At 43.8% G+C, this 11,973-nt stretch overlaps 1 long non-coding RNA gene across 2 annotated transcripts in view; it reads right to left on the reverse strand.

Moving 5' to 3' along the window:
- Nucleotides 1–661, reverse strand: part of LOC141276269 (uncharacterized) — a 98,073-nt gene extending 97,412 nt beyond the window's left edge. For both annotated transcript variants that reach the window (XR_012325541.1, XR_012325540.1), the window contains exon 1: nt 605–661. This is a non-coding gene — a long non-coding RNA (uncharacterized lncRNA). The remainder of the gene's footprint in view (nt 1–604) is intronic.
- Between the last annotated feature and the right edge of the window lie 11,312 nt (nt 662–11,973).

The following is an 11,973-nucleotide window of genomic DNA, read 5'->3' on the forward strand; positions in this document are numbered from 1 at the left end:
TAGATATTTGAACAAGACTCAGGATTATTAAATCTAGAGAATGGAACACACCTAAACAATCTTAGCCCTTTCTGAATTTCAAAAGCAAGTGAAAAGTTTCATTCTGTGTCTGATTACTACCAACTCTATGGCCCCAAGAACTACCCAAGGACCAATTATACCAATAGGGGCGCAAAGGCAAAGATAAATGGCAGCCTACAGGCCCCTCTTAAAAAGCCAGACCTCTCAAGTTGGAGAATAATCTACTTTAAAAATGTCTTGAGTTAACAGTTATATCAAATTTGATGTCTGTTGTTACTTCAAAGTGTACCCAGTATGCTTTCCTCATACAGAGAATCCCAAGGGCCTTCATGGCTCTGGGTCTGCTACTGTGACTCTTGTCAGAAGACGTACGAGCCACAGTGAATATGCTTTGGAGACTAGACAGACACATCAGAAGTTGCCAGAGAAGTAGGAAGGAGGTGACACTGTTGTCCTCACAGACCCACGTGGAACCGTAACTACTGCGAGTGTGCAAATCAGTATGCCCTGAGAAATGGTCCCCTGAGGCACAAGCTTTAAAAAAACAATAAGATGATAAATACTTATTGCTATTTAAATGTACCTTTTTTCCAATGGCATCTGTTATGTTCCAATACTGTCACTGAAACTGTGCTCTCCGGCAGCCTGGCTGTTGCTGCTACTGTAACAGGGGCGGGGCGGGCACGCAGCCGTTAGCGTGGGACCGTTAGCGCGGGACCGTTAGCGCGGGGCCGTTAGCGTGAGGCCGTTAGTGCGGGACCGTTAGCGCGGGGTCGTCAGCGCGGGGTCGTCAGCGTGCGGCCGTTAGCGTGTGACCGTCAGCGCCGGGCCGTGAGCGCAAGGCCGTGAGGGCGGGGCTGTTGGAGGTCCTGCTCTGCCAGTGGTCAGCGTCGCGGCGGTGCGGCCGCGGCAGACACCCTGGGTTGCAGTCCGCAGGACCCGGCCCCATTTGGGCGGCCTGAGGAGCCTGAGGGCCGGCCGGGTCCCGGGCACCTGGCTCCCTCAATGATGATGGCTGAGCGGGGTCTGAGGGCCTGGCCCAGAGGGCACCGCGCGCTGAGAGCTGCCTCCTCAGCAGAGACCGGGCGCTGGCAGGAGGACCCAGACCCGGAGCTGGACGAGCCCTCCCGGGCAGGTGACCGGCCCCGCAGAGACCCCGACCTCTTAGCCGGGGCCTGGACCTCGGAGGGCAGAAGTCAATCTTTGAGTCTTTGAACAAGTAAAATGAGGGGTAATGAAGTCGCTTTGCTTACGGGATTTGTTAGTGAAAAGCTGCAAGGAGGCTTGGAGACAGAATTTAATGCCTCCCCTTCCCTCTCTTGTCAGAACAGAGAATAACATTTTTTTTTTTTTTTTTTTTTTTTTAACATTTGTTTTGATGGAGGTTTATAGGGACATCGTGACCTGACCTACGTGGACAGTTGCAAGAACAAAGGATCCGACACCAAGTAGTTTGTAACAACTAACCACTCCTCTCCGTCACCTTTCCTGTGAAAGGGCTTTGCTGAAAGCCTTCGAGGAGCACAGGGTTTTTGAAGTATGAGCCGCCCGTCTCCTTGCTTAGCCCAGCAACAAACCTTTCTCTGCTCCAAACTCCGATGTTTCGGTATTGTTTGGTCTCACTGTGCATTGGGCACACGGACTTGCATTCGATAACAGTACCACATTCTACAGTTCACAGAGAGATCCCACGGAATGGCTGTCAGATTCACTTCCAGCTCCTTCCCCTCGCTCTCAATAATGACAACCATGGCTATGCTAAGCATGGCCGACAGTGGTAAGGTGCTGCATGCCCTTATACACCTGGTTCTCCTGGGGAGTCTCTCTTTGCCAGTGGTGACAGCAGAGACTCAAAGCAGCATCAGTATAGCAGAGGGATTCCACTGACTTTGTTCTCCCGAGCTGTTTATCCTTCTAAGTTGTCAGCAACTCTGAAAGAATACATCAAACCATGTTGGGACAGGCTTAGGCCATTTAGACCATCTGCTGTAAAAAAAAAAAAAAAAAAAAAAGACGAAGAAGAAGAAATTAAAAAGCTTTACAGATATTTTAGATGAAGGAAATGACATTATTTTGGTAGTATTAGCAGGCAAAAGTAGTCCTGGGAAAACTTTGGAAATTTTCTTCTTAAAATTTTTAGAAACAAGTTTCTACTCTTTCTTTTCCGTATTGTGATTCTAATTATTCAAACTGAAAAGCATTGTGTAATAAAGGATAACAATTCTGAACAAAATGCCACTTTGATCAACGTTTTCATGAAGATTAACGTTGCTGGAATTTCCCAGGTAAGAGAGGTCCCTTTTATAGCAACTGCCTGATTCTGTTTTCTTAGCTCCTTAAAAGGTGGAGCTAACAAGGCCAATGTTTTGGGTTCGCTTCCCAAGCAAGTAAGTTACCATCAGAGGAAGAAAGGGAAAGAGTCTTCATTGGCGGCAACACTGTCCTGATTCCCAAAAAGCAGTTCGACATGCTTGTCTCTGGATCAGTAGACGAGTGCCATCGTCTCTCCACGTGGAAAGTGACACAGACCACAGAGGTCCTGGCACCTCACAGACAGGGACAAGCTGCTGATGGGCCAACACAGAGGCTGTGGCAGCTTTTAGAGTCATTTTCAGGGGCATTAATGTCTTTGTCCTCCAAGAACACAATTTGTGACCGAGACAGGAAGGGAACAGCAAGAAGCACTGCAGGGAGCAGAAAATCTGCTCCATTCTTCTGACAGCTTTATGCCACTTTTCATTTTTTCTGCCCCTTTTGAGTAAACTGATCCAGAGAACCCTTTGGATCTCAGCTACTCTCTTCTTTTTTCCTTCCTACTCCCACTAATTTTTCTGTCCACCTACAAAGCCTGAGGAGAACGTGACTGCAAGTCAGTATAGGGTCTCTAGCCATTTCAGGTCCCCTAATCCAACCTCCTAGTCGGTGCACAAGGGCCCAGGTAAAGCTTTTTAAAGGGAGAGACAGAGAGAGCGGGATGGAAGGATGATGGGGTAGATGGATGAATGCAGGAAAGAGAAATTCCGTTTCTATCTTGAAGGAAAACGCATTTGCTCTGTTGGCAGCCAGTAGAACTGGCTCAATCAGCAAAGTTAAATTTGATGAGGGAGGGAACGGGGTGTTTAGTACTAGTGACGACTGCACCCCAGGATATATTCAAGAGCAGGGCTGTAACTTCAAATTGCCAGTCAGAAAAGCAACGATAAAAACTGGGGGACTTCCCTGGTGGCGCAGTGGTTAAGAATCTGCCTGCCAATGCAGGGGACAGATGTTCGAGCCCTAGTCTGGGAAGATCCCACATGCTGTGGAGCATCTAAGCCCATGCACCACAGCTACTGAAGCCTGTGCACCTAGAGCCCGTGCTCCGCAACAAGAGAAGCCACCGCAGTGAGAAGCCCGTGCACCGCAATGGAGAGTAGCCCCCGCTCGCCGCAACTAGAGAAAGCCCAAGTGCAGCAACAAAGACCCAATGCAGCCAAAAAAAACAAACACAAAAACAAAAAACCTGGGGAGTGGGGAAGGTGACTAGGAATGGACGAGAGAGCAGAACAGAGTCCTTTGCAGGAGAAGGTACTGACCGGCCTATTATTAAAGGCCATCTATGCACTGACAGGAGTCACGTGCATCTGCAGCTCACATCAAAGCGTTCACTGTACTGGGTCAAACTCATCAAGCTAGATCCAGGCCCCGCCAGCTTTGTCCGATGTCAGCAGCTTCCTGGAGGAGCAGGTCCACCAGGCAAAATAAGGGAACCTGTGAACCTCGTGCCACACAAGCTCTCAAGTGCAGAGACCCAGGGTATGGCTAACAGGCCCTCACCTCATTATTCATCCCTCTCAGGCTTCCAACACCCCAGAAGCAGTAAAAACAGCAGCCATCAGACTGACACGAGGTAAGATCTTATAAACCAGAATGTCAGTTAACATTACACAGGACTCATGGCTTAACGAAGGAAATGCCACTGGAAGGCTTCCCTCTCAGGTTCAGGGAATGTTCCTGTGATGGTGCCCTGTCACGGGGCCTGTGGTGGCAGGCCCTGATGTATGCCAAATCTGGATCAAGGCTGAGAGGACTTGTGTGCAGGGCTCCTATGGGAAAATTCCCTCTCACATTCTGGATTAGGTCATGGATGCCACAGAGTTAGGGAGGGTGAGGCCCTTCCCAGGAATGCTCCTGAGGCCACGCTTTAAAGGACAACCAGACTTAGGACAAGCTTTCAGCTTTCTGCTTTTAACAGAATCCAGACACATAAATAGCAAAACTATTGAAGGGAAAAGGAAAGTCTCAGGATCTCTTCACTAGTCCCAGAAAAATATGGCAGGAATGTTCCAGAAAAGCCAGATCATCAGCAATCTTGACATTAAAGGGTAATTAACTCCACCTTCAGGTTTATGTGCTGATATTTTAATATTCACATTTTGTGGTACTCAAACTCGTGACCCAGTAAACTGTCTGACTTTCAGATAGAGCAGAGCAGTTCACTTTATTTAGATGGGCAGAAAACAAGAAAATAATCAGCTCCTGAGTCACCCATAGTTTTAGCAAACTCCTCAGCTTTGGGTGGAGCAGAGAAGTGTGTTTTGTGAAATGGTTGGGAGGCTTTTCTCTGAAGGTGTTTGCAACTCTACCAGTATTCTAAGTATTTCCTATAGTTTCTCATGTCCTATGTCATTTTCTTTCTGGTTCTACTTGAGTCATTTGCTGGTTTTGATATAGATCAGGAAGTAATGAAATAGATTCCATCACTGAGAAAGCATCTCTAACAATCACTTTTGGTTGTACATGATATTTAAACTAACTTGAGAGTATCCTTTTGGTTTGGGGGTAAGTAGTCATTGGATTTCATCTAAGAATGATTTCACTGATAGCTGGATTCCTGTTAGTAATAGAACATAGCACTTTAAGCTCCTTGCTCTATGTGTCCATTTTAATGAGCTACTCCCTTGAGGCTGGCCCAGAATATGAGTTGGTTACTGAAAAGGAAAGGTTCAGAAGGCAATATTGCACCAATGTAGAAATTGACTCAGCAATGTCAAGTCTTCCTAACCTGTGGCTAGCCTGCTGATCTGCCCCCCCCCCCAAATTATACACAGGACTTGGGCTCTGTGTATGTTAGAATATATATGTTCGAGGTGGTCACTTGGCCTATTGTGTCTCTAAGATCCTTTCATATTACTATTTAAGAGGTCCAAATAGCTTACCGTTTGTGCCTATCACCATAGATCTCTGATGTAGTAGCTTCTCTACTGGAAAGCAGCCTTTATCACGTTCTCTGCTGTATGCCCTAAACTATGTGTGTCTTTTAATCAAGCATTTAAAAAAATTTTTGCTAGTTATGAAAACAAAAAAACAGGGACTTCCCTGGTGCCTGAGTGGTTAGGAGTCCGCCTGCCAATGCAGAGGACACAGGTTCGAGCCCTGCTCGGGGAAAACCCCACAAGCCACGGAGCAACTAAGCCCATGCACCACAACTACTGAGCCTGTGCCCTAAAGCACACGAGCCACAACTACTGACCACGTGTGCCACAACTACTGAAGGCCGCACACTAGAGCCAGCGCACCACCAAGAAGAGTAGCCCCTGCTCACCGCAACTAGAGAAAGCCTGTGCTCAGCAATGAAGACCCAACACAGCCAAAAATAAATAAATAAACAAATTTATTAAAAGATATATGAAAAAAACCCCCCAAAACAAAACAACTATGACTTAGCCATGCAAGTGCTGTGGTTCCATCAAAAAGGTGGCTGATGGCGCTTCCCTGGTGGCGCAGTGGTTGAGAGTCCGCCTGCCAATGCAGGGGACACGGGTTCGAGCCCTGGTCTGGGAGGATCCCACATGCCGCGGAGCAACTAGGCCTGTGAGCCACAACTACTGAGCCTGCGCGTCTGGAGCCTGTGCTCCGCAACAAGAGAGGCCGCGATAGTGAGAGGCCCGCGCACTGGGATGAAGAGTGGCCCCCACTTGCCGCAACTAGAGAAAGCCCTCGCACAGAAACGAAGACCCAACACAGCAAAAATCAATCAATAAATTAATTAATAAACTCCTACCCCCAACATCCTCTTAAAAATAAAAGGGGCTGATGAGTCTATAAAATTCACCTCCTCAAATGTGTTAGCTTTCTAGGGCTGCCATGACAAATTAGCATAAACTGGGTGATTTAAAACAATGGAAATTTATTCTCTCATAGTTCTGGAGGCCAGAAGGCCCAAATCAATGTTTTCGCTCCTTCCTTGCCTCTTCCAGCTTGCGGTGACCCCAGACATTCCTTGGCTTGTGGCAGCATCACTTCAGTCTCTGCCTCCATCTTTTTTTTTTTTTTTTTTTTTTTTGCTGTACGCGGCCTCTCACTGTTGTGGCCTCTCCCGTTGCGGAGCACAGGCTCCGGTCGCGCAGGCTCAGCGGCCATGGCTCACAGGCCTAGCTGCTCTGGGGCATGTGGGATCTTCCCGGACCGGGGCACGAACCTGTATCCCGTGCATTGGCAGGCAGACTCTCAACCACTGCGCCACCAGGGAAGCCCTCTCTGCCTCCATCTTTACAAGGCCCTCTTCTCCTTCTTTCTCCTTTCCTGTCTCTTACAGGGACTCTTGCCATTGGATTTATGGTGCACCTTGATAATCCAGAATGATCTCTTCTCAAGATCCTTGACTTAATTATATCCGCAAAGACCCTTTTTAAGGTCCCATTCACAGGTCCCTAGGGTTAGGATGTGGCCATATCTTTTGGAAGATCCACAATTCAACCCATTACACTAAGTGTCCTCTGGACTTCCAGGTCTTGACAAAACTTCAAGTGCTTGAAAATAGCCAATATTGCCTTCCTTCCTTTAATGCTGATAAAAAGAAGAGGGAGGAAACTCTTCCTCCTTTTGCTTCATATGCCATTTGGAAGACAGCTGACATATGCCTCAAAGGTGAACATTAAGAATCTGGTGCAACTGTGCCCTACACCACCATTTGCACAGATGTAGGCAACTTCAAAAGCATGTATACCTATTTATGGTGTTTATACTTGATTAGACATGCACAACCAAAAAAGTCTAGTTTTTACATCACTTGCTTAGGTACAGTGACTGTGTTTTCAGAAGCAAAAATCTACAAATGCTCTTATGCAGATTTCAGGATAGAATGTTTTTTGGGAAAACTATCCTTTTAAAATGTTAAAAAAAAAAGGTATCATACTAGTTGTGGGATCTTGCGTTAGTTATTTATAATCATCCTGTGTTTCAGTTTTCCCATCTGTAAAATAGTATAATAATAATAATACCCCCTTCATAGGGTTGTTATGAGTATCAAATAGGTTAGTATTTGTAAAGCCTTTTTTTTTTTATTTTTGCGCTATGTGGGCCTCTCACTGTTGTGGCCTCTCCCGTTGCGGAGCACAGGCTCTGGACGTGCAGGCTCAGCGGCCATGGCTCACGGGCGCAGCCGCTCCGCGGCATGTGGGATCTTCCCGGACCGGGGCATGAACCCATGTCCACTGCATCGGCAGGGGGACTCTCAACCACTGCGCCACCAGGGAAGCGCTTGTAAAGCATTTAAAACATTGCTTGGCACACTGTAAGGGCTATATGTTTTTTTCGTTTTGTTTTGTTTTTAAATAAATTTATTTATTTAATTTATTTGGCTGCGTTGGGTCTTCATTGCTGTGCGCAGCCTCTCTCTAGTTGCGGTGCACAGGCTTCTCATTGAGGTGGCTTCTCTTGTTGTGGAGCATGGGCTCTAGGCATGCAGGCTCAGTAGTTGTGGCTCACGGGCTTAGTTGCTCCATAGCATGTGGGATCTTCGCAGACCAGGGCTCAAACCTGCAATGGCAGGCAGATTCTTAATCACTGTGCCACCAGGGAAGCCCGGCTATATAAGTTTCGTCACAATTTTGTAAAAAACAGTAATTAGAAACCACACTAAACATTGACGAGATACAGTTACAAACACCTTCAAAGCATGCGTATCAATTAAAGTTCTTGGTTGCAAGTAACAGATGCAGACAAAAATTTTAAGAAAATGAATGGCTTGTAGAATAACTAGGAAGGGTTAAAAAAATGGTTGGAACCAAGGGAAGCTGGGCAGCAGAGGACGCAGCCAAAGGGACCTGCAAGGACATGGTTGAACCATTCTGTCCCATCAATCCCAATTTACAAAGCATAAATATACAAGATATACATTTTAAGTGGAACTTTGGACTTGTCATTATTTAGTGTGTTCTTAGAAATACCAGTAAAATTAATCCCTCTTTTTATTGGTTAAGTATGTTGTGGAAGGTTACTTATTGGAAGGTTACTGGAGGATCTCACTTAATTTTCTTTTCACTTAATTAAACTTAGCCATCAATGTGACTCCTGAATTTTACATCTTAGAAATTTTCTCTCTGTTCTAGCTTGCAAATCTTGCAAAGAACTCAGATTGGCCTGGCTTGGGCCAAATGTGCACCCCTAAAGTAGTCAGCTGGGTGAGGGAGGAGTCGTAAAAGCCACGTGACTCGTGCCAGAGACACACGGTAAGCGATGGAGGCAGTTACTGCCGAAAAGAGAGCACCACGCAGATGGCCCAGCTGAGAGCCACACACTCACAGCGCATACTGAATGTAAGAACTCATGGAAACTAACTCATGAAGAAAAACACACTCATATACACACTGGGTTCTAACATAGCTAAGAGAGAGGAGTGACGTGAGAAGAGAGAAATAAGTAAAATAGAAAAACCAGGGAATGCACAAAAATGTAACTAGTAATCACCTTCACTAGTGGCAAATCACAGGAAAACAAGCCAGTATTTGTTGTGAATTTATTCTTCTGGTAAAGGATGTGGTATATAGACTTAGATAAATTCTGACTGACTGGATGCCCATGCCCTAGTACTGAAGATTCCTGTCAAAGATTACTTGACTTACGCAGAGGCAGGGAGAATGGCTAGTACATTTTAAAGTTTTCCCACTATAAAAGTTAAAATGAAAATGGTTTTCAAGCTCTCAGGAAAACAAAACATTCAGTTATGTATAAGACACCCTTTTTTTTGTTGTTGTTATACTGAACTATGCCCTATGATTTTATTGCTCTTTTTTTTATTTAACATCTTTATTGGAGTATAATTGCTTTACAATGATGTGTTAGTTTCTGCTTTATAACAAAGTGAATCAGCTATACATATACCTATATCCCCATATCTTCTCCCTCTTGTGTCTCCCTCCCACCCTCCGTATCTCACCCCTCTAGGTGGTCACAAAGCACTGAGCTGATCTCCCTGTGCTATGCGGCTGCTTCCCACTAGCTATCGATTTTACGTTTGGTAGTGTATATATGTCCATGCCACTCTCTCACTTCGTCCCAGCTTACCCTTCCCACTCCCTGTGTTCTCAGGTCCATTCTCTACGTCTGCATCTTTATTGCTGTCCTGCTCCTAGGTTCTTCAGAACCTTTTTTTTTTTTTTTTTGTAGACTCCATACATATGTGTTAGTATACGGTATTTTTTTTCTCTTTCTGACTTACTTCACTCTTTATGCAGTCTCTAGGTCCATCCACCTCACTACAAATAACTCAGTATCTTTTTTTTTATGGCTTATATTCCACTGCATATATGTGCCACATCTTCTTTATCCATTCATCTGGTGATGGACACTTAGGTTGCTTCCATGTCCTGGCTATTGTAAATAGAGCTACAGTGAACATTGTGGTGGTACGTGACTCTTTTTGAATTATGGTTTTCTCAGGGTATATGCCCAGTAGTGGCATTGCTGGGTTGAATGGTAGTTCTATTTTTAGTTTTTTAAGGAAGCTCCATACTGTTCTCCATAGTGGCTGTATCAATTTACATTCCCACCAATAGTGCAAGAGGGAGCCCTTTTCTCCACACCCTCTCCAGCATTTATTATTTCTAGATTTTTTGATGATGGCCATTCTGAACGGTGTGAGATGATATCTCATTGTAGTTTTGATTTGCATTTCTCTAATAATTAATGATGTTGAGCATTCTTTCATGTGTTTCTTGGCAATCTGTATATCTTCTTTGCAGAAATGTCTGTTTAGGTCTTCTGCCCATTTTTGGATTGCATTGTTTTTTTGATATTGAGCTGCATGAGCTGCTTGTAAATTTTGGAGATTAAACCTTTGTCAGTTGCTTCATTTGCAAATATTTTCTCCCATTCTGAGGGTTGTCTTTTCGTCTTGTTTATGGTTTCCTTTTCTGTGCAAAAGCTTTGAAGTTTCATTAGGTCCCATTTGTTTATTTTTGTTTTTATTTACATTTCTCTAGGAGCTGGGTCAGAAAGGATCTTTCTGTGATTTATGTCATAGAGTGTTCTGCCTATGTTTTCCTCTAAGAGTTTTATCGTGTCTGGACTTACATTTAAGTCTCTAATCGATTTTGAGTTTATTTTTGTGTATTGTGTTAGGGAGTGTTCTAACCTCATACTTTTACATGTACCTGTCCAGTTTTCCCAGCACCACTTATTGAAGAGGCTGTCTTTTCTCCACTGTATATTCTTGCCTCCTTTATCAAAAATAAGGTGACCATATGTGCGTGGGCTTATCTCTGGGCTTTCTATCCTGCTCCATTGATCTATATTTCTGTTTTTGTGCCAGTACCATACTGTCTTGATTACTGTAGCTTTGTGTATAGTCTGAAGTCCAGGAGCCTGATTCCTCCAGCTCAATTTTTCTTTCTCAAGATTGTTTTGGCTATTCAGGGTCTTTTGTGTTTCCATACATATTGTGAAATTTTTTGTTATAGTTCTGTGAAAAATGTCACTGGTAGTTTGATAGGGATTGCATTGAATCTGTAGATTGCTTTGGGTAGTATAGTCATTTTCACAGTATTGATTCTTCCCATCCAAGAAGATGGTATATCTCTCCATCTGTTTGAATCATCTTTACTTTCTTTCATCAGTGTCATAGTTTTCTGCATACAGGTCTTTTGTCTTCTTATGTAGGTTTATTCCTAGGTATTTTATTCTTTTTGCTGCAGTGGTAAATGGGAGTGTTTCCTTAATTTTTCTTTCAGATATTTTGTCATTAGTGTATAGGAATGCAAGAGATTTCTGTGCATTAATTTTGTATCCTGCTACTTTACCAAATTCATTGATTAGCTCTAGTAGTTGTCTGGTAGCATCTTTAGGATTCTCTATGTATAGTATCATGTCATCTGCAAACAGTGACAGTTTTACTTCTTCTTTTCCAATTTGGATTCCTTTTATTTCTTTTTCTTCTCTGACTGCTGTGGCTAAAACTTCCAAAACTATGCTGAATAACAGTGGTGAGAGTGGACAACCTTGTCTTGTCCCTGACCTTAGAGGAAATGGTTTCAGTTTTTCACCATTGAGAATGATGTTGGCTGTAGGGTTTTCATATATGGCCTTTATTATGTTGAGGTAATTTCCCTCTATGCCTACTTTCTGGAGGGTTTTTATCACAAACGGGTGTTGAATTTTGTCAAAAGCTTTTTCTGCATCTATTGAGATGATCATATGGTTTTTCTCCTTCAATTTGTAATATGGTGTATCACATCGATTGACTTGAGTATACTGAAGAATCCTTGCATTCCTGGGATTAAATCCTGCTTGATCATGGTGTATGATCCTTTTATGTGCTATTGAATTGTGTTTGTTAATATTTTGTTGAGAATTTTTGCATCTATGTTCATCAGTGATATTGGCCTGTAGTTTTCTTTCTTTGGGACATTTTTGTCTGGTTTTGGTATCAGGGTGCTGGTGGCCTCGTAGAGTGAGTTTGCAAGTGTTCCTCCCTCTGCTATATTTTGGAAGAATTTGAGAAGGATAAGTGTTAGTTCTTCTCTAAATGTTTGATAGAATTCACCTGTGAAGCCATCTGGTCCTGGGTTTTTGTTTGTTGGAAGGTTTTTAATCACAGTTTCAATTTCAGTGCTTTGATTGGTCTGTTCATATTTTCTATTTCTTCCTGGTTCAGTCTTGGCAGATTGTGCATTTCTAAGAATTTGCCCTTTT

Source organism: Tursiops truncatus, chromosome 13 (assembly GCF_011762595.2).
Source record: "Tursiops truncatus isolate mTurTru1 chromosome 13, mTurTru1.mat.Y, whole genome shotgun sequence".
Classification (NCBI taxonomy): Eukaryota; Metazoa; Chordata; class Mammalia; order Artiodactyla; family Delphinidae; genus Tursiops; species Tursiops truncatus.